General features: G+C 46.6%; 2 non-coding genes across 2 annotated transcripts; one reads left to right on the top strand and one right to left on the bottom strand.

Moving 5' to 3' along the window:
* The first annotated feature begins 20,789 nt into the window (after positions 1 to 20,789).
* Positions 20,790 to 20,861, top strand: Trnam-cau (transfer RNA methionine (anticodon CAU)). Its single transcript has one exon. It is a non-coding gene; the product is annotated as a tRNA-Met (tRNA).
* A 484-nt stretch (positions 20,862 to 21,345) lies between these two features.
* On the bottom strand, positions 21,346 to 21,427 carry Trnas-aga (transfer RNA serine (anticodon AGA)). The gene has a single exon. It is a non-coding gene; the product is annotated as a tRNA-Ser (tRNA).
* Positions 21,428 to 22,634: the final 1,207 nt, after the last annotated feature.

The raw sequence follows: 22,634 nt of genomic DNA, 5'->3' as shown, positions 1-22,634 counted from the left end.
TGTGCGAGTGCATACAACTGTCTTTTCTCAAATTCCGCTAATCGAAGTTGAAGGTCTGATGCCAGCCTTAAGATGTCGCAGTCAAAATTTTCACAACTTTCGACGTCGCTTTCTAGACCTTCAAGAGGTCATCATCGTCATCATCAGCCTGACTATACTCCTAGTGCAGAGCAAAGGCCTCTCCCATGTTCCGCCAATCAACCCGGCCCTGTGCTTTCTGCCACGTCGTACCCGCAAACTTCTTAATCTCACTCATCTGCCCACCTAACTTTCTGTCTCCCCTCACGCGTTTGCCTTCTCTTGGAATCCAGTCAGTTACTCTTATTGACCAGCGGTTATCTTCCTACGCGCTACATGCCCTGCCCGTGTCCATTTCTTCTTCATTTCGACTAAGATGTCCTTAACACCCGTTTGGCCCCTGACTTCAAGAGGTATAGTGTCATAAATCTGGTGGTCTACTTCCTTCAAGTCCTGAAGATATATATATATATATATGTGTGTGTGTGTGTGTGTGTGTGTGTGTGTGTGTGTGTGTGTGTGTGTGTGTGTGTGTGTGTGTGTGTGTGTGTGTGTGTGTGTGTGTGTGTGTGTGTGTGTGTGTGTGTGTGTGTGTGTGTGTGTGTGTGTGTGTGTGTGTGTGTGTGTGTGTGTGTGTAAAATCTCTTTCTTCTTTCTGCGCCAATGAAGGGCAGCATAAAACTGCCTCCATATCATTATCGACGAGATAATTTCAGCACTCACTTCACAAAATCGACAATCATATCCAGTCTTTTTACTGTGATATAATTTCCATATCCCCTTCCATATATTTAAGAATTCTTTACAGTAACAAGGTCAGAATTCGAGCATTTCGCATAAAGGCTTGCATGTAACTATTCATCTCGAGGACTTGGGATGTCCGAACAGAGTTGCTGCATCAATGACAGCCATTGAAAGATCCAGACCTACGGAAAGAGACAGAACCTCATTGTAATAAAAGCTTATTAGTATTGCGCTGAAATGAAGGTGTTTCTCAATTATATTGTAGCGCAAAGAAACGATGACACAAGAAAGGCACACGAAGACACACACACCGCTCCACACTTACAACGAACAGTGTTTTATTATCGGGTACCAAGTCGTACTGATACACGTTTGCACTGTGCTGCAACTAGCTGGTAAAACAGCATACTCAGCAGTACATCAGCAAATTTGAATCCTTAATCACGCATTGTAAACAGTATCAGAGAAAAAAACAAAAACATTTCAACAGTTTCACACGTCAGCTCATGCGCAGTTATTGTAACTCCTTTCTTGACAGCGCAATAGACATATTACTGGCATACGAATCACCAGCTCTGACTATTAATGAGAACTAACAGACAGCAATGCCAAGGAAAGTATAGGGGGTGTTATTTGTAGTAATTAGAATATAAATGTGAAGAAAGTGAAGTGGACGAAAAGATAACCTGCCGCCGGCAGGGACCGAACCTTCGACCTTCGAATAACGCGTCCGATGCTCCACCACTGAGCTACGGCGGCGGTCATCTCCCCGTCCACTTTATAGGGTATATATGTAGATTGAAATTTAGGAGTGTCAGTCAGCGCCAGTCGCAGCCATGGCGGCGAGTGTGGAACACTCTTTTTTCTGCCTTTTTGGCGTCACGTAGCACGTGATCTATATACGAGCAGGCAGCTGACCAATAATCCCTCGCATACTACCTGAAGGCATCATGTCTGCCAGAACGAGACCCTCGCTATGAATGAAGGAAAGAAGATTACTTTTAAGGGCTTGTTTTTCTTTGTTACACACAATATTAATGAGAACTAACAGACAGCAATGCCAAGGAAAGTATAGGGGGTGTTATTTGTAGTAATTAGAATATAAATGTGAAGAAAGTAAAGTGGACGAAAAGATAACCTGCCGCCGGCAGGGACCGAACCTGCGACCTTCGAATAACGCGTCCGATGCTCCACCACTGAGCTACGGCGGCGGTCATCTCCCCGTCAGGTAGTATGCGAGGGATTATTGGTCAGCTGCCTGCTCGTATATAGATCACATGCTACGTGACGCCAAAAAGGCAGAAAAAAGAGTGTTCCACACTCGCCGCCATGGCTGCGACTGGCGCTGACTGACACTCCTAAGTTTCAATCTACATATATACCCTATAAAGTGGACGGGGAGATGACCGCCGCCGTAGCTCAGTGGTGGAGCATCGGACGCGTTATTCGAAGGTCGCAGGTTCGGTCCCTGCCGGCGGCAGGTTATCTTTTCGTCCACTTTACTTTCTTCACATTTATATTCTAATTACTACAAATAACACCCCCTATACTTTCCTTGGCATTGCTGTCTGTTAGTTCTCATTAATATTGTGTGTAACAAAGAAAAACGAGCCCTTAAAAGTAATCTTCTTTCCTTCAGCTCTGACTATAGACTATTTTACGGACGGGTTTCCGTGCCGCCATGCTGGGCTGTTAACCTTGCCGTGTTTTATCTTGAAGAACTAAGCGAACAGTGTGAAAACGGTTGGGTTGGTGCATTCGGCGTTTCCTGACTTTATCAGTTCGCGTCAGGGGATACAAAAATAAGAAAACATTCGTTTAACGGCCCATGATGGCGGCGCCCATATGCCTTACGTAACATAGTCTATAGACGATTTTATGTAGCGACGCATGAGCGCGGACATGTTTGATCACGTGATCGTGACTGGCCTTGGGCCCGTGAAGAGGCGGTGGCCATACCACACAAGCTGGCTGCAGCAGGGTGCGAGCGAGTCACATTCTTGCTTGCGCAAGAAACAGTGAATGTACGGTACTACCGCGATCTTTTTACGACTAGCTTCCTCTTTCGTTAACAGCTCTGACTGGAACGTCTTGAGTGTGTGTGCGTGTTGTGTTGTTTTTTTTTTTCGTTTTCATTTTATCTCTCGCTCTCTGTTCTCTTTCCTACCCCTATTTCCTTACACTTGTGCAGGGTAGCAAACCGGTCACTCGCGCCAGGTTAACCTCCCTGCGTTTCCTCTTCATCTATTTCTCTCTCTCTCTCCTCTTTCGTTGAGGACCCGTCTTCTCCCAGACGTACCTGCAAGCAAGCCTTCTGCTACTGACACTATGACATGACTTGGGTATCCAGCCTCCTGAAGTCGTGTGGCTTGCAACCTGAAGTTTGCATTCATTAGGTGCGGGCATGGCTTCTGCAAAGCACTAATACACGACTTCTACACCAGAACATGACGTCTCCATATTGTCCATTGCCAAGTAAAAGCAACCACCGGCGCCAGTTAGGGTATTGGCTGGGGTGCGCTGTTTCCTAGTGACTAACGAAAAAAGAATGTTGTTGCTTAATTAGGTATTAGCTCGAACAGCGAGCCCATATTTAACGCAGCCGCACTGCCACTAAACGCTTGGCTACCTACAGAGGTGTTAAGCTCCACATGGTCCCTCAGCAAACAGTCATGTCCGAGGAATTAGGCACCGAACAGCTTTGAGAGATACGGCAACACCTTCCTTTCTAGATACATTTTCTGGTTAACGGGGAAAAAAATTGTGCTGTGTAACGTCGTTGACATGTAGCACAGTGACAGAGAAGTTTTGTACAACACCTCAAAAGAAAAGTACATATTCATTCATTTTTCCATCTAGAAGAGGCAGAATGTCACCAATACGATAATAACTAAATTTATGCATTACATTGCAAAGATTTCCAATTACTACAATGTGGCCATGTTAGCTTGCACTATGAACTAGTCTAGGGGCGAACCTGTGGGACGACATAGTCGGATTTGAATTTCACTAAAGCTTGTTGAGTTCACTGCGTGTTCACTACAGTTCTTCTTGCAGGGATCTTATCATGGAACATATGACGAGTGCTGGACCGAGCTTGATGTCCATCAAAGTGATAAGGTGATCTTCTCCAAGAAGGAACATCGCCTCTCCGTCAATCTCTTGCGTGCGAAATTTTTCGGCGTAGTCTGCGCGGCCCGTGATCTTCCATATATAGCCGGTCACATCTTCCACTGTCCAGTTTATTGGCCTGTTCCTGGGAGCCAATTTCGGCTTGCACACATGGCCAAGTGTTTCCGTAGACTGGTCATGGGTCCGCTTAGTGAGGTAAACAAGACGACGGTTATGAGTTGGGGCCTGGTAAGTGTTCAGCACCGTAGCCATGGACTCGCACATGGTAGGGACTGTGTTCGTGGCGCTGGTCAGCAGGGGCAACCACTTGTCTGCGGTCGCGGCAGGAATTGATGCAATTGGCCAATGGGTTGGAACATGGCTTGCGTTCACAACCGCACTCAGGGCTGGTGACATGGTCGGGACTATGCCTGTGACAGTAGTCGGCAGGGGCGCGCGCACGTCTAGGGTGGCAACAGGTGCTGATGCAAAGGACCAACTTGAGCCGATGACAAGAGGCACGTTCCGCTTCTCGCGAACGCTCGGTAAAAGGTTGCTCGGCCGCGGCTCTAGATATTCTTCGATCGTAAAACCGTCGATCACGTGCTTGATAACGCCTGTGCTGGCCACTTTTTCAATGAATGGTTTGCGAGCAGACAAAGACGGCATATTCTCTTGCAATGGATCTTGTGAACTGTTGCTAGCTATGTGGTGTTCGTCGTTGCATCGATGAGGCTGTTCCCTGCTGTATGGTGCGGCATTGTGGACCCTTTTGGCAAATCCAGCAGCTAGGCCTCGCGCACGCCGCTTCTTCATTGCTGCACTCCGCGTGATTCACAGATGAAATCTGTCGATTTCAGGCAAGCCGAGAAGCTGGATTATCGCTCACCCGAAGCAGCGTACTTGACGTAGCTCGGTCCGCGCACTTAGTCGTGAGAGCGCGTCGGCAAAAACCTACACAACTTGAAAGATCGACAGTGCTGACCTATTCTTAGCCTCGAACGCTCCGCCCTTCCATCAGCTGTTTATCGGTGTTCATCGCGTATTCTCTCCTCCTTCCGGTGCGATTATACCAGCGCCTCTCGCGGCAACAACTTAGACACATGCCGGCGACGTTCTGACGCGCGGTGCTCGGAGGCAGCTCTCGTAGCAGCCTCCGAGCAGCTGCAAGATTCATAAGCGGTTCCCAACGGGGGCAGAGTTGCGCGTAGCGTAGGTCCACCAACTTGCGCGCCGGCGAATCCACGTTAGGCAGGGAAGCCACTCCTCTGGAATGTAAAAGACGACGCCGCTCAGTGGTTCCGTGTGCTTTCTCAAAGCTCGTTGATTCCGAGTCGCTGGCAGGAAAAAACATTCGCTTAAAAAAATGAAAAAAGGTAAACTCGTACATAAATCAATTTAGATCAAACTGGTGCTATAAATTGTTGGATGGTATAGTCACTATCGGCAGTAATATATTTGTTTGAAATATCATATAAGCAAACCATAAAGACATGATTCTGGCCAAAACAAGTTCCAAATCGCTCGTTCCACATGTTTTTGACGCATCGCTTTAAAATATAAAATAGGTAACTCGGGAAAACAACAAGCACCCGCGGCGGTGGTCTAATGGTTATGGTGCTCGCTTGGTGGCCCGAAGATCGTGGGATTGAATCCCAGCCGCGGCGACCGCATTTCGACGGAGGCAAAATACTAGAGGCCTGTGTGCTGAGATTTAGCTGGACATTAAAGAACCCCAGGAGGACGAAATTTCTGGACACTCTCAACTACGGCGTCTCTCATAATCATATCGTGGTTTTGGGACGTAAAAGCCCGACAATTATTATTAAAACAACGAGCGCCGATAAAACAAGCGCTAAAAATTATTTGCACTTCGTGTGCAAACGCAAGCTAACGAAAATTTTCGTAGAGCTATGTAAATGTGATGTAATAGACAATGGATAAGGCTTCAAACTTTTATACTGCACAGTGGTCGGACACTATTATGCTGTTATGCTAGATCTGTAAGGTGAATATTGAAACATTCACAAGCGCACATGTTTATCTTTCTTTCTGGTCCGATTTTTGTCGCCGGTTAGTCAGCTGTTGCAGAGTGGGCGAGAAGCCATACATGTGCTGAACGTTATGGCCAACTCTAGTCGTAACAATATTGCTAATGAGATTTATAGTTACTCTATATAATCAGATTTAGCGCGTGACTTGTATAGGGATGGGCATTCTTAAATGTACTGTTGCACTGAAATAAATAATGAGTCGTATTGAACTATGCCGCCGCATTCGACCTGCAGTGCCGATTTCGACGGCCGACAAATGTACAGACCCACCAGGTACATTCAAGCAAGTTGCTTCGAGTGCCACTGTTTTTTTTTTTGTTTTTTTTTTTGCTACTCGATAGCTGGGGCACCCTGCATATACAGACAATGAACCAGCAGACAATAAAGCCAAGGAAGGCATAGGGAACATCGATTGTAGTTTTTAACTATAGTGTATAGTCTACTAAATATGAAATAAATGGAAAGGAATTAAAGTGAGCGAAAAAAAGAGCTTGCCGCCGGTAGGGACCGAACCTATACCTTTCAGATCCTGTGGTTGTGCCCTACCTTAATAAAACGGCTATGAGACACAGACGTGCTGTCAGCGCACGTGTGAAATAGCCGAAGCCTTTTTTTTTTTTTATAAGATTCAGTAAACATTTAAGTCGTCCATCAATCACTCTACTAAATGAAGAGTACAATTACCTATTAGGTAAGACTTGATTCATGCTGTCTTGCAACACATGTGCAGAGTTTTGGTGACTCATTGTTATCTATATATGTTCTTTCTTTTTCGAAAATAAGTCTAGTTGCGAGTTCAGCGCTGTGTCCTTTTCTTCTACTGTCCGTACTCTGACTCTGCTGCGCTGTTCGTTATTCCACGATCTACAACCTTCAGATGATGCGTCCGTTGCTCTATATACCAATTGAGCGAGCGCGGCGGTCTCGTTGGATGGGTGTTTCTTCGTTGTCCCTGTCAAGTTTATTTGCACTGTATTTACTCTGTGTGTGTGTGTGTGTGTGTGTGTGTGTGTGTGTGTGTGTGTGTGTGCGTGTGTGTGTGTGTGTGTGCGTGTGTGTGCGTGTGTGCGTGTGTGTGTGTGTGTGTGTGTGTGCGCGTGTGTGCGTGTGTGTGTGTGTGTGTGTGTGTGTGTGTGTGTGTGTGTGTGTGTGTGTGTGTGTGTGTGTGTGTGTGTGTGTGTGTGTGTGTGTGTGTGTGTGTGTGTGTGTGTGTGTGTGTGTGTGTGTTATCAGGCCGAGCACAGGCCATTAAGTGTGGGCAGGGGCGCCAAGATCAAGCGGCCTATTGGTGTTCGTTTCGAGTTGTCTTCACTGTAGAAAGCATTCCTTGCACCGCTATGATGGCGGATACACCGCATGCTACATGCTTGTCTCACCATCATTACAAGTCGATTTCAGCTACCGCAGTTGCGAGAACGCTGAATATTTGCTTTGCACTGACCCTTTGTATGCAACAGCGGCGCGAGTATATAGCCGTGGCCGGAACTGAAGCTCGTGTGCGTTCAATAACCAAACCATCAAGACTTGAGACTCTCTGTACACGAAGTGTTGTTACTGGAGTTCCCAGTAGGAGCTCCATTTGACTCGCGCCGAACTATTCTTCACAAAATCGCATCGCCTCACGTGCACGCGTGCTACCCGCCTGAACGGCACGCCGGTGTTCACGCCCATGCAGCGGTGCGCTATGACTCCAGCCGAGCGCCGAAGTCGTGGCGTTGTAACGAGCGTATCCCGTCATTAGTGCGTCGTCCTTTGTGGTTCCTTCTGCGAGTGGCCGCATATGCTGTAGTGCAGACGCGCGAAGTGTAACGACTCTCCCCAAGCTCAGGAGCTGGAGTTGCTTGTGAATGGTTTCCTCGCGAGGCCGGTGATCGCTGCCGCACGACTTCCAAACAGCAAGGCGCCAAGCGATCTGGCAGCTGATAGGAAGACAATCAAAGCCAGACCATTTCGGAACACACCGAAGTTTCGCAGTATGTAACGCGCCCGCGAAATTGTAAGCGCTGGCCACGCGTGGTCTGCTGAGTTGAGATTTGTCATTCCGACATAAGTTACACGAGCATTTCTCTCTTTTTTCCTTGCTTATTTCCCCACGGCAGCTCGGCTTCCCCTTGTGGAGCTTCCATTGCGTGCTTTGCGTCCTCGCTACATTGAAAAGCTGGCACTGAAGCATTCTGAACAAGCGCGTACGCGGACCATGGTCGTCCCTTTCTTGCTCGTCAGGAATCTCGCTGCGCCGTTCTGAATCGTTCCATGCGTGCGGGCGTTACCTCTCAACGGGTCTCCAAAGGCACGCTCGTCTTGTTCGTGGCGGCGCTATACTACTCTTTCGAGGCGATAAGAAATCATATCCGCATGTTTTCCAACAGCCGTACAGCCACGTTTCCTTTTTTTTTTTTCTTTCTGGTTTCATTTTATCCTGGTTTTCTGGCATCTATAATTGTTAGCAAACCGAATTTTTCCTCCAAAGTCCGCGTAATATTCTTTTTTTTTTTTTTCGCACGTTGCCCGATCTAAACAACTGCGATCCACTAGCACAATATAATCCTTTCAGTTCACACAATTCACAATACCTTCTAATCCCGAGCGTGCGGCTGGTCAGCAATATAGTTACTAATTCGCGGAAGTATACGGCTCAGCGCGGGAGAGCGGAGGAGCCCGTTAATCAGCGTGTCGCTGCGTCGCAAAATGGCAATCCATGGCACTACGCCTCTGTTTGCAGGGTATTTCTGTCTGCCATGCGCTGCGCAGCCAGCATGGCAGCCATGGGCATAGCGAGGACAGCCAGCCCAAATCAGCAATGTTCGCACCGATGTGTATTTTCGACTGTGGAAAGGAATTCTAGAAAAAATCCAGATAATTTCTGGCGCAGGTGGCTGTTTTGGTCGGCGGTGCATGACAGTCAGAAAAAATTTCGGAGGGGGGGGGGAGAGAAGCTGTAGCCCGGTCACCCCCCGCCTGGCCACTGGCTTGGGGAGAACTTGTGCAAAAACAGAACAGTTAAGTTAGCAAACGCGAACGCACCTTCCTTGTCCTGCCCTTGTGACTTAATGAGGGCTAGTTGGTTCACAATTAGAGCGGAGTATGAAACAGCGAGACAAGAACAAGGACAACATAGGAACGACGCGCTTGCCCTGCGGTATTCGTTCCTTTGTTGTCCTTGATCTCGTCTTGTTGTTTCGTCATCTGCCCTTGTGCAGTTTACCACAAAAATCGTTTACCCAGAAGCCCAGCCTAAAACCCGTTTTCAGGGGGACTCGCTCGTTTTCGGGTGATTTTCATGCCAAACTCGGGTTGGTATGAATCAATCCATGCTGGTTGTTTCATTTATAAACGCTTCTCTCTCGTATGCGCACACGTTTATAAGCAGGGTGACTACTTTTATATTGTTTGTCTTTTTTTTTGGCGTTTATTTTTAGGTCGAAGTTGCAGAAGTTCTCGTCATTAATGTTCTGCGCGATTTTGGTGCCATTTTTTTTTCACCTTCTCACAGCATGGCACACTAATTTATCTTCAACATTTAGTTGCTCGACCTTCTGGGCAGTAACGTCGCCAAAAGGGTGGCTTTCTTTGCCACTCTCTTCCGGGTGTGCGGCAGGGCAGCGACGATGGTGGTGGCTGTGCGATGACGAACCTGTTGCTTGCGGCAGCGCAAGCGATAACCGTTGCGTCTGCTTATCGCTGTCATGGACCGCGGCGAGAGAAGCATATCACTCTTGAAAAAAAAATAATAATAAACAGTTAGTAAACGCGTGTATTTACTAGTTTCGAGCCTATTTTACTACCTTCGCGGCATCTATAGCTCTTTACTAGCCAGCAGCTAGTAAAGGTCGTAACTCTTGCCGTTACTAACCAGGGAAGCTTTCTTAGTGTTTTTAACTAAGTAACTACTAAGCCACCCACGTTGCCAGATCTTTCGTAGATGCCGCAGTATACTTTGCCTAATCGTGACGGTCTTTAGAAAAATTAAAACAAACTTCAATTTTATCGATTACCTTGGAATAAAAGTTTCGTGCTACGTGAAGGCACACATATAAGCTAATATAAGGACACACGATAATGTGTAGAAAACATCAATTATTATTCTAAATTCTATGGCTGCTAACCAGTACACGGTGTGCTATCCCAAGGAAGAAGCATATATAGTCTTCAAGCTGCTGCTATTGTCGACATCGGCTACGTAGAAGTCTTGATATTCTGTGTGTGCGTTTGCGTGTGTGTTCCCGTTTGTGATCCATTCATACTTCTCTGTATGTTGCTGTGATGCGTACGTACCATGGTAATTACATGAAGTAATTATCGGTCATTAGTGTAATGTACGAGGACAATGCCACTTCGTTTTTTTTTATCCTACTGTAATTGACATCTGTAATATAGAATCATCTTGATATGGCAATGCACACGCACATATAAACAAAATAGGCGTAATCTTCTAATGGCTAAGTGTAGTCCACTGTAGTTAATACGGTTACTAAGTTGCTAGCGCAGTTACTAACAACTTAGTAATGGACTAGCCATTCGAGTCAGCACTATTCACTCACTAACTAGGTAGCAAATTTCACTAACCTGCATTTTACTACCTTCACTTACTAAGAGGTTAGTGTTTTTTGACAAGTAAACGGTTAGTATTTACGTTAAGGAGCACTGCAATCACGGCGCGCAAGCAGGCATGTCACGTGACATATTTGTATTTCGCGGGCACCATGCATAGTAAGCAGACAAACACTAATACTGCTAATACTTGATAGATAGAAAGTTACAAAACTGTCTAATTGAACGTTTTGCAAACAGATCTATACCTTCTCATTGGAATTTCTTGTCTAGCTTTGTTGCTTCAAATGTTAAGTAATTTATTAATCTTGCCTAATTAAGCAATTAAGCAGAACGCAAAAAAAGTGTGACTTACTCCATGCTATATAGTCAGCATCATGGCATTTGGTCGCGACATCATAGAGTGCGTCGGCATATTTTAAAACTCTGGCTAGAGTTAGCTGGGGCACCGTGCATATAGTTCAGACGAAGGTGCTGGTGACATGTACGGTATGCACGATCCGGCGGTGCCCAGTGAGCACATCATGACACAAGCACGGGGGGTTCTCTTATCAACCTCTTCTGAAAGAAACTGTCCATGTTGTGAATCAATGTTGCGGTGTTCAGAAAAAAAATGACATCGGATCACTGAATAGCTTACCTTGTGGTCGTTTCCATAAGTAAGTGTATTAAGGCAGTTGTGTGCTTCATTTTAATAGCGAAGCTGTTAGACAAACCATAAAGACGGCAGTGGTGTTGCAAAAAAATATCATCATCATAAACGGGCATGTGCCGCAGAATTTTGGCAAATCCCACAACTCCCCGCTCCGGCGTGGCCTGTAATAACCTTGATGGGTGAGAGAACGAGTACAGAGAGAGAAACAAAGAAAGAAACAAAGAGTAAGAGAAAAATTCCTGAAAAAAAAATTCTTCACGAGGCGGGAGTCGAACCCACGTACCCTCGATCCGAAGCGAGCGTCCTAAACAGTCGGCTATCCAGGCACGCCAGCAGAGCCTAGCATAGCCTTGTATAGTATAGTACAGCAAGAGGGGTGGGAAAGGGAAATGAGCGTGAGGAGGAGAGCTGTGATGGTGAGGAGGAGGGAAAGGAGGAGGGGAGAGAGTAAAGCGTAGCACGGAAAGAATGAGGAAGAGAGAAATAGAGAGAAAGAAATGCAGAAAGAGAGATAGACAGAAGATCAACGAAAAATAGAGAAAATAAGATAGAAAGAAAGAGTAAGCAAGTATCGCGACCGGATACCACACCACCTGGCCAAGCCGTGCATGCGCGGTAGCTAAGCCACGCCCACCGACGGAGACATCGCGTGCAACTTTTGCTCTATAGTATCAGATCCTGGCTGCGCCCATGGGGCGTCCTAAGAAAGTGCGTACTCCCGAGGAGGAAGGCGCACATCTCGAAGCTAGACGTGTCGGTCGACGGGGAGTGCGAGCGGCGACGGGCCCGTGCTTCACTGTGCTTTGAGCCTGCACGCGCCACGAGAGCTTCACTTTGCTAAACGACCATTCCCTGCTGGCGAGTGAGATAAGTATTGTTAGCGCGATTTGGACAGCGATCGCTATGGTATGTAAGAACTTGCTCTCCTTTCTATAACTTTTTTTACAATACAATACAGCTTTATTTCCAGAAGTACAACTATTCTGGGGGATACCATTGGCTAAAAGCTTCATATACATTATATCACAGTAAACCACTTTACACCCTTAAGGGGGTTTCGCCGTGTCTATAACTAACACCCTTACACCCTAGGAAAAGGGTGTTTTCACGTATCAAAACACCAATACCATAGGGTGTTTCCAATGGCCTAAACACCCTTATCACTGAAAAATGTGAAAAAAAAAAGATCTACCAGTCAGAGAACGTGCAATTATAGATGACATCAGCATAAAAGGTGTACGCATGCGCCACACCGCACACAACAGAGCGTATTGTGAAATACCACATGGACGGAGCGCTCGTGCTCCTACTCGTGCTACACAGCCTTGCACTGACCATCTGGTATATATAGTCATAGTATCTTAAGCCACCGTTCAGTGCCGGTGGAGACATTTCTGTTCCGTATAAATGAACATTAAACATTGAGAGAATATGCGTAAATTTATGGTACGCTTGTAGATAGCCCTAAAAGAGACATATCTTTTAATGTAAACTCGCCGAAGATCCAACGTCATTTTAATCAGCGAGTCCCAGTTATGATCTGGCACGCTGTGGTATGGGCCATGGGTGTTTCGATAACACATAACACCCTTAACTCCTAAAGGGTGTTTAGTTAGAGCATTACCCCTTAAAGGCTATTTTGCGGAAGGAAAACACCCTTACACCCTAATTTTTGCAAAATTTGGTTAGGCAAAAGGGTGTTTTGCTCACTTGAAACCCCCTTAAGGGTGCAAAGTGGTTTACAGTATATATATATATATATATATATATATATATTCAATGCGCTGTTCAGGTACTTAAGTTCTTTCATTTGCTGTTCTTTCAAGTAACATAATGTAACCTAAAATTTCTTGTCCTTGGACCCTATGATTATATTATTAAATTACCTTTTCGCATTAGTTTTTTTTTTAGCTACCCCGTGGCTGTTCCTTCTCCACTCCATGACACAGTCCATAAGCAAGGCACAAGGCAGGGGCGTAGCCAGGCATTTCTTTTCGGGGGAAAGGGGGAAGGTTTCATACCCTGTACCACTGGCTACTATGCCAGTGGTACAGGGTATCCTAAGCTTCCTGCATTAGGACGGGAACAAACAGCGCTACAGACGGGATGGTGAGAGAACGACTGGTGCCATGCAAACCATACACACACGCACAAAAGAAAATCTGGGGTATTAAGTGCAAATTACAAGGAAGATATGATAATGAGACACAACGCAGCGGGGAAACCGGATGAATTTTGGTCAATTAGAGTTCTTTAACGTGCACCTACTCTAAGTATACGGACTTTTTTAGCACTTCGCTCCCATCCAAATATAGACAAGAAAACCTGGGCCGGGGGGCGCTGTTGCGCCTTTCTGAAAAGCGCTCCCTTTATTGGAAATCTCGCTATGCGGTCGCGCTATGCCACCATAGTCGCGCTAGGCACTGCGTCGGTGGTTTGTTTACATTGCGGCTGCGTGCACTGCACGCGACGGCGCGCATGCTTTCTCTCTCTCTCTCTCTCTACTCTCGTTCTGTGTTCGCGAAACGCGTGCGCTCTCCGAGTCACTCGTGCGCACGTTCTGTCCTCGCGCTGTGCTCAACGGCAGTGCGCGTGCTTTGCTCGCGGTCACTCATGTGAGCGTGCTTGCGCGCTAACCTCTCGTTGCGCTGGCTCTTGCGTTATATTTAACTGCAGGTCGTGGTCTCGCGGGATTGATGGAGGTGGTGTACGGCACCTTTGTCAATGGAGTGGCAAAGAAAGCCACCCTTGTGGCGACGGTAGTACCCAGAAGGTCGAGCAACTAAAGGTTGAAGATAAATTAGTGTGCCATGCTGTCAGAATGGGGAAAAAAAAAGGCACTAAGATCGCGCAGAACATTATTGACGAGAACTTCTGCAACTTCGACCTAAACGCCACAAAGAAAGAAGACAAAAAATATAAAAGTAGTCATCATGCTTAAAAACGCGTGTGCATACGTGAGAGAAGCGTTTATAATTGAAACAACCAGCATGGACTGACTCATACCAACCCGAGTTTGCCATGAAAATCATCCGAAAACGAGCGAGTTCCCCTGAAAACGGGTTTTAGACTGGACTTCTTGGTAAACGATTTTTGTGGCTAACTGCACGAGGGCAGATGACGAAACATCAAGACGAGATCAAGGACAACAAAGGAACGAATACCGCAGGGCAAGCGCGTCGTTGCTATGTTGTCCTTGTTCTTGTCTCGCTGTTTCATCCTCCGCTCTAATTGTGAACCAACTAGCCCTCATTAAGTCACAAGGGCAGGACAAGAAAGGTTCGTTCGCGTTTGCTACCGTTCTGTTTTTGCACATAAGTTCTCCCCAAGTTTGAGGTGGACTGTTTTCCTGGTCCTGCGGTTTCCGAAAGTAGAGCAGTGCGAAGAAAAAAAAAAAAAAACACGACTGCTGTTTATTTCTTTCCGATGTAATTTCAAATTAACATAAAAGCCACATTGCTAAAATTTGAGGAAATGTAGGTGCGAATATGCTATATATGTAGGGCGTCCCAACTGTCGCGCAGCACGATTTAAAAAAAGAGGAACGGAGTCACGCAAAGCAAAGCTAGTGTATATCGTTCCTAGCACACTGGAGCAGCCACTACTATTTTTTTCGTTTAGGAGGTTTAATTAATTAGTCATAATTATATTTTTAACCCGGCAAGCACTCACCTAATTATCAAAATGTCAATGACGCATATGTAGGAATGTTCACGCGACATCTAACTGCGTTATTTTCAACAACATACTAGTTGCGTGCTCATTTTTTCCGGTTGATAAAGAAAGCCCAGGAAATCTGAAAAGTGACACGTGACTATACTGTTGCGTGCATCATAAAGCTGTGGATCCGTACGGGTCATTCACAGAACACTTTTTCCCAGAACCTTGCAATCTCGGCAGTTCCTATGGCTATTCAGCGTGTCATCGGACAGTTGTATCGAACTTTAGCACTGTTCTTGTCTCTCCTGTTCATTCTCTATTTCTATTATTCCCTACGGAAGCTGTGTGCCCAAAGGGACCAGTTTAATTAGACGCCTCACTGATTCCACTCTTGCGTCTACCTGGTTTCCGACAGTGGCTTGCAGCAGTGCGTCTTATGTTTTTCATTGCGCCGTGCATTCAGCAAAAAAAAAAGTCACAGTTTCGGCGCAAGGGCGAAGCAATGAATGCAATAGCAATAAATCGTAATGTAACACGAAGAACGGAAAGCAGCTCGCAATTGCCAGCGCGTCGCTCGAGCCCAAAGGACGCACGAAAAGAACGCACACAGGACGAGCGCGAACTAATGCGTCACAGCTCGACACTTGAAGCGCACTGCTCAAACATAAAGCACGACGCACGAAACGAACGAACAGGTACACACAAGACGAGCGCGAACTAATTGTCACAGTTGTTACTTATTTCTGTTTGAACAGCGCGCTCCTTTCGCAAACGCGGCCGCTGCAGCGAGCGAAGCGAAGCACCCCACCGGCCACCCCTTCTTTCCTCGAGATAAGCGCACGAAAGCGACCACGCCCTGTAGAGCGAAGAGCAACGGTGTTCGCAGGAGCCGGGCGACGATCTTTAAAGCGCGTCACACGCGCGCACGTCGCGCCATCTATGTGGCCACTAAGAAAGCATGCTGAATTACATGGTGTATATAAATAGCACGCCGTTAGCAGGCTGAAAGACGGTGCTGTCGTGGCCTAACGTCTAACGCGGCGGGCTGCAAAGCGAGAAAAATAATTCAGAAGAATTTCTGAATTATTTTTCTTTGTGGCTTTTCTATATATATACATACTTATACATATACGGTGAATGACGGCGACGGGGACGGACATTTTCCAGCCGAGACTGTCCATATAATTGCTATCGCAATAAAACAAAAAAAACGAAAACATGTAGACACCTCTAATGATTGCGAAGACTGGCCCGCCGTGTTCCGTAATCCCTCGTTATAACGAAATCGCTTTACTCGAAATATCGCTTTCTTCGAAATTTCTTCCGGTCCCGACCCAAACGCACGGCGGCGGCGACCCTTTTGCGCATACAGTGTCAAATTAATGCCGCCGACGAACTAGTCTCATCGAGGCACAGAACAGGCTACCAAAGTACCAAACCCACGACCTACGGGTACCAAGCGAGTGCCGAGTGCTCCCAGATGTTCACTGCGGAACGAACGGGAGCTGTCAAATGCCATGGTGCAGCGCGCCCGAACCGTTAATCTTCTGTCGTAAACGCATCGCTGGTGTCCTCCATCATAGAATCTACACGAAAATAAAGTTGTACCGGCGATTTGCGGCGCCTGAAAACTGCGGTCCCTTGGATGTAGAAAAGTGGCCAAAAGACCGCGGGCTGAGTTTACATTACATGGGTTGCTCTCGAGCAAAGTTTAGCGCTCTAAAGAGCACTTCATTGGCACTTCTGGCGCTGAAACGCGCCACCTGGCTTTAGACAGTGACAAACGGTCCAAATGCATGCTAGGGTCATTGAATTTTCTTCCTGGACGCGACGGTGCACAAACACCGACACTAGAACCGTAGAATTAGCAGTTTTGTCGACAACGGGGCGCCGAAAAACTCTTGTTTTGCAAACTTCACGGCTGGAAAAAGTCGCCCATTGATCATGCAAAACCCCTACTGCAAAAACCGGTTAGCTTTCACGATTGAGCTGTGCACACACAATGTTTTAAGCACAACAAATCCAACCTCAGACTCGAGCCACGGCATTTGCGGCGCTTTCCAGCGCAAAATTCGTTGCGTTCCGCGACGTTCACAGATGCGCACGAAGGGGGCAGGGGGGGGGGGCTGCCCCCCTCCACTAATCACCAAGTGGGGGCCACCCAATTATTCGATCCCCAGTATGGCCACCCAATTTTTACTTTTTACTTCACATCTTTACTTCAGGAAAGCCAGGAACCAAAGGTATGTCATTGTCATAAGCATGTCATCGCTTCATTTTCATTTTTTTCTTCCATTGTCCTTTGAACGGACCAAGGAGGGGGGCAAAACTTTGCCTCCCCCCCCCCAATGGCGAACCTGCGCACCCCCCTATCAGTACTGTAGCCAGAATTTTTTTCGGGGGGGGGGAGGAGTTGTTCAACCATACCTTATGTATGTTCGTGCGTGCGTTTGTATGTGTGCGTGCATATATACACATGCAAAATTGACACCCACCAGCTACGCCACTGCCCCCTATAAACGCGGCCACTGCCTTCCCCTCCTCATTCGCTCTCCAGTCTCCAAGCCGTTCGGACGCCAGCCACTGCTCTCGCTCGCCGTCTAATCGCCGTCATGTCGACTCCGTCTCCTTGCGGCCACTTTCGACGTCACTACTCCTCCAAAGCTGCCCTCCTTAGCACAACAACAGTGTACTAGAATACTGTAGCACAACCTTCCACCAGCGGGTGCATAGGCGGAGAGTGCGGGGTGCTCGCCCTCCCCCCCCCCCCCCCCCCGGACTTCTTCATGGGGGGCTAAGCCCCCCCCCCCCCCCCCGGAGCCGGCCCAGGTTTTTTTTTTTTTTTTAGGAGCTTGGCTTAGGTCCCCAACCATTGACAACGGACTTCTGGCCGTCCTACATGTCCGGCAGCTAATTCACAGGGGGCTGTTTATGCCCACATTTTTTTCAGTATTTTAGAATTCAGATCATGGTCCATTGACAAGACAAACATTCACTGCAAAATGCCCCTCAAACGAATTTGTATGTGCAGAATATGTTGTGTTGATGAACCACTGAAGGGATCATTGAAGTAATGACAAGTTAAAAAGTCTTGAACCGCGTAGAGAGCGGTTTTTCTAATACAAAAATGCTGATAAGAATACAAGGCAATCCGACACGGTCAGTCAGTTAATGCTTTCGCACACACTTGCTCTCCCATAAAAATTTTCAATGGCTTAGCTCGGCTATGCCAGGATATACGTAGCGTTAGCAAAGGTTCAGCTGATTATTCTTACCATACCAGATAAAATGTGGTATGGTATGGTATGGTATGGTATGGTATGGTATGGTATGGTATGGTATGGTATGGTATGGTATGGTATGGTATGGTATGGTATGGTATGGTAAAGCTTCATTGGGTCTTGAGGCTCAGCCATGGGGTCCTGTGCATGGCCCTGAGTTGATACTGAAGTAGGTATGTTATTATTCGGGGGTGGGTGCATAAATCCATTTACGCACGTGCTGGTTTGGACGACATATTGTTTCCTACGTGAGAGCGGAAATCGTTAAATTACAAATTCCTTGCAATGAAAAAAATTGCAGTGGCTTAGCTCGGCTATGCCAGGATGTACGTAGCGTTAGCAAATGTTCAGCTGATTATTCTTACCATACCGATAAAATGTGGTATGGTATGGTTTGGTAAAGCTTTGGGTCTTGAGGCTCAGCCATGGGGTCCTGTGCATGGCCCTGAGTTGATACTGAAGTAGGTAGGTTATTATTCGGGGGTGGGTGCATAAATCCATTTACGCACGAGCTGGTTTGGACGACATATTGTTTCCTACGTGAGAGCGGAAATCGTTAAATTACAAATTCCCTGCAATGAAAAAAACTGCAGTGGCTTAGCTCGGCTATGCCAGGATATACGTAGCGTTAGCCAAAGGTTCAGTTGAGTGTTCTTAGCTTTCCAGATTGTCTAGGATTATTAGCCTTCTGTTCATTCTTCGTACGCTGAACCGCTAATTGCCAGGCAACTACTTCGGGATCCGATGAGATAAGCTTCTCGGCTCTTCTGCGTCATTGAGCAGCATTTGCGCTCTCTTTCTCTATGGCGTTACCCACCTACAAACGCCAGTCAGAGGCGCTATCAAGCGGCTACAGCGCAGTGTCAGACGGCGACTGCACAGCGAAGGCGAATAGCTGCGCGCGCGCCGGCGCCATTGTGTCTGCCATGGCTAAGACGTCACCCCTCTCGAATGCGCAGACCAGCAGCGGCGAGTCGCGCACGCGCCGGCGCCAGTGTGTCTGGCGCGGCTACGACGCCACTCCTCCCGAACGCGCAGACCAGCAGCGCGTTCGGGAGGAGACCAGACCCCCCCCCCCCTTCGCCTGGGTGCAGGGGCGTACCCAGGAAAAAAAATTGTCTGGGTACGCTCCTACTGACAAGAAAATCGGAATATGCACATTCTTCGAGGAAAAAGGAAACGCAAGCAAGACGGGTTAATGTTGGTGGGAGCAGCGATCGACGTGCTAAAGGGCGCAAAATGTTTTATGTTTTTCGACTGCGCCTGCCATCTTTAATGCAGTCGTATATATATATATATATATATATATATATAATATATATATATATATATATATATATATATATATATATATATATATATATATATATATATATATATATAAATAGCAAATCGCTATATGGAGACGCAGCAGGGAAGAGCACGTAGCAATGTCCCCTAGTAGCTTCCGTGCCAGTCTCCGCGACAATCTTGACATCGCATGTCTGTTTTAAGTGGCCTATACGCACATCTGTGTTCTAGAAGAGAGTGGTAGACTGAAGTAAATCATTTAAAACACAAACACGCATCGAGCGAACCAGGGGGTGGTGGAGTCTGAACGTCGTGATGTCTCGCTGCCACGTGACCACATTCTGCGCTATGCATCATGACCACGTGGTCATGATACCAAGTGTTCCTTCTTATAAACAAAACCGGAACTGGTTTGTAGAAAAGACTACATCATGCATGGCCCACTAAAGTTTTGTATTATACTTTTCAAGGTTTCAAAAACCGAGATTCAGAAAAATCCTTCAACGAAAATATTAACAATTAGTTGATAACAATGACAATGAAGAAATGTCGCGACTATCACGTCATCAGCAAAAAGCCTGCCCTTGGGCGTATGCAGTCATAAACATATGTGAAATGCAGCTGACGGTCACATTACGTAAAAACAAGAAATATGAGAAAGGCATCGCGCACTCCGTAATTTCTACACAAATTGTTCCTCATTTATCATGATTTTATAAATCAAACGCCTTTAAGAATAGCGAAACGCATCATTTTGTTTGATCCAGTATTTAATAAAGTACGTTTTATGTACAATGTAATTTTTGGTGGGTTAGTAAACTTTTTTTTTTCTTCGGCGAATCAGACTTAGTTTTCATGTTATGCCTACGAAAAATAATAACAACGTAAACTCTTTATTATCGTTTTAACTATATTTTCTTCAGTTGAACAACAGTATACAATTGGCCGGGAATAAGGTGATAGTCACCGACAGGCACATCCTCCATTCTTACGGGAAATACGCAAGAGGAAGACGACAGTCCGAAAAAAAAAAGAACGCTGTAGTTTTAACTGGATAGGTGACCCCCATAGTCACAATTAAAACGTCGCGATATTACAACAACTGCTGTCGCGACACGTGGCCCGACGAGTTTGCGAATCTGTCTTCGTTTTTATCTAGCGCTGTTCCAATGGCGGCAGGCGGGTGCAGTTACACCCGTTCACTTCGTCAATGCGTAGAGGACAATGGTCTACGCAAGAAACACCTCCATCTTGGACTGTGGCACGGGAGTACACAGGCTGACGTCACAGCCTCGGCAATGCAATTTGGGAAGCTTACCACAACCCAGAGAGGATTATGGCGGCACCCAGGGAGCTGTCCGTGAAAAAAAAAAAAAAAAAAGAACGCCTATAGAGCAGGTGCTACACAGCAATCGCTCTGTGCTTAGCAGAGTGGCGCAGTGGAAGCGTGCTGGGCCCATAACCCAGAGGTCCGTGGATCGAAACCACGCTCTGCTACAGTATTTTTTTTTACTTCTTACTTCAGTCAAGACCTCATCGCTGCACAGCTCTTTTGTATGTGCGACACCAATGTGGGACACATTTTCTTGCTTACGACTATTCTCAAAAACTTTGCGAAAACATAGTAGTAACAGCGCAGAACAAATTAGATTTAGAGTCGCAGCAGACATAAGCGTACCCAGAGGTGGGGGAGTTCGCGCAATTCAGACCCCCCCCCCTCCCCCCTCCGTAATTTTTTATTTTTGTACGTGTATTTTTACGCGCGCTCATACAAACACGCACGTGCATATGTAGGGATTGGACCCCTGCCCCCCAAACAAGATCTTGGCTACAGCATGCGAACTGCATCAAATGCACAACGAAGCAAGAACAACACTGCAAGCTTAATATTAAATTTAATGAGTTAAATTGATAATTACCTACTGAGCCGGCACTACAGTTCGATAAAAATTTTAAACATACCGAAGAAAAAAAATTTCTGCGCAGTCGACAGGATTCGAACCTGTGCGGGGAGGCCCCAATGGATTTCTAGTCCATCGCCTTAACCACTCGGCCACGACGGCACCGTGCCGCCATTTTTTAAATGCCTCATTTCTTCACGGGCATGACGACTGTGACTATGGCGACTTTCTTTACTTCACTGGCATTCATTTCGGTAGCGCTAAAAAATAAAGGCGTAGACACAAGCGAGGACACATAGATAGGACGGGCGCCCGTCTTGTATATACGTGTCCTCTTTTGCGTCTGCGTCTTTATTTTTTGCGCGACCGAAATGAATGCCAGTAATCACAACCAACTAGCCCGCATTACCGTCTCGATTTCTTGTTTCCTTTGCAACAAATGCAGGTGACCCCCCCCCCCTCTCATAGAAAGGGGGGTGGGGAGATGCGGCTCCTCATGCATGTCTTTCTTCCTCTCAGTGCATGTTTGTGTAATCGCTGTCTTCTTGAAAAATCCTTCATAACGCGAAGTGTTACGAAGTTTCCGACGACACTGTAGTAAACGGTATCACTGGAGAGGAGCACTACAAAAACCTGTACGCCTTGCTGGCGATAAATGCAAGAAGCCAGTCTGAAACTGAGAATTTGAGATCTCACAATGACATGATGTTGATAATGATGTTCCTTCACCACGTGGCGCATACCCACAATTTGGGATATAGACCAAGAACGGGTGGTTCAACCTATAGAAAAAAATACATAGATATATCAACTTCAGAAAACTGAACATATTATGTAGTCGTCTTCGTGTCATGAACGGCAATGGAATATATGTCCACAGTGTGAAAACAATTATAGCGCGGAAGCTAGGCCTTTTCATTACCTCGATCATCTACACAAGCTCGATTCAACCAAATAAACGGAAACATGCATGCTAATTAAATAGCAATTTAACTGCCCCTGCTCTCTCTCTCTGCTTACGAAAAAAACTTTACCCCCCCCCCCCCCCCCAGTTTTTCCCCCCGTTTCCTACACGGTACAAAACACAGTTTGTATATAGGCAGGTATTTAATCCATGGTAAAACAGCATCTGTAGGACTTGTTGGGATGACAGCGCAAACGACAAAACACTGCGGGTGCCCTTCGCGGTTCATGCTTCTTTCACGACTCCGATCGCCTTTCTTCTGTAACACGTGAAGCCGAAGCCAAGTCCGCCATTGCAGCCGCCGCCATCACCAGCGCGCACGAAGGAAGAGAGATGCTTGGACGACGTTTTGAAACTTCTGCGTCGCCCGCCGCGTTCAATCACTTTGGTGCCGACAGCGCGTGC

This window comes from Rhipicephalus sanguineus, chromosome 1 (genome assembly GCF_013339695.2).
Source record: "Rhipicephalus sanguineus isolate Rsan-2018 chromosome 1, BIME_Rsan_1.4, whole genome shotgun sequence".
Taxonomy (NCBI): domain Eukaryota; kingdom Metazoa; phylum Arthropoda; class Arachnida; order Ixodida; family Ixodidae; genus Rhipicephalus; species Rhipicephalus sanguineus.
Note: the sequence above shows the minus strand (reverse complement) of the source record. Positions and strands in the feature narration are given on the sequence as shown.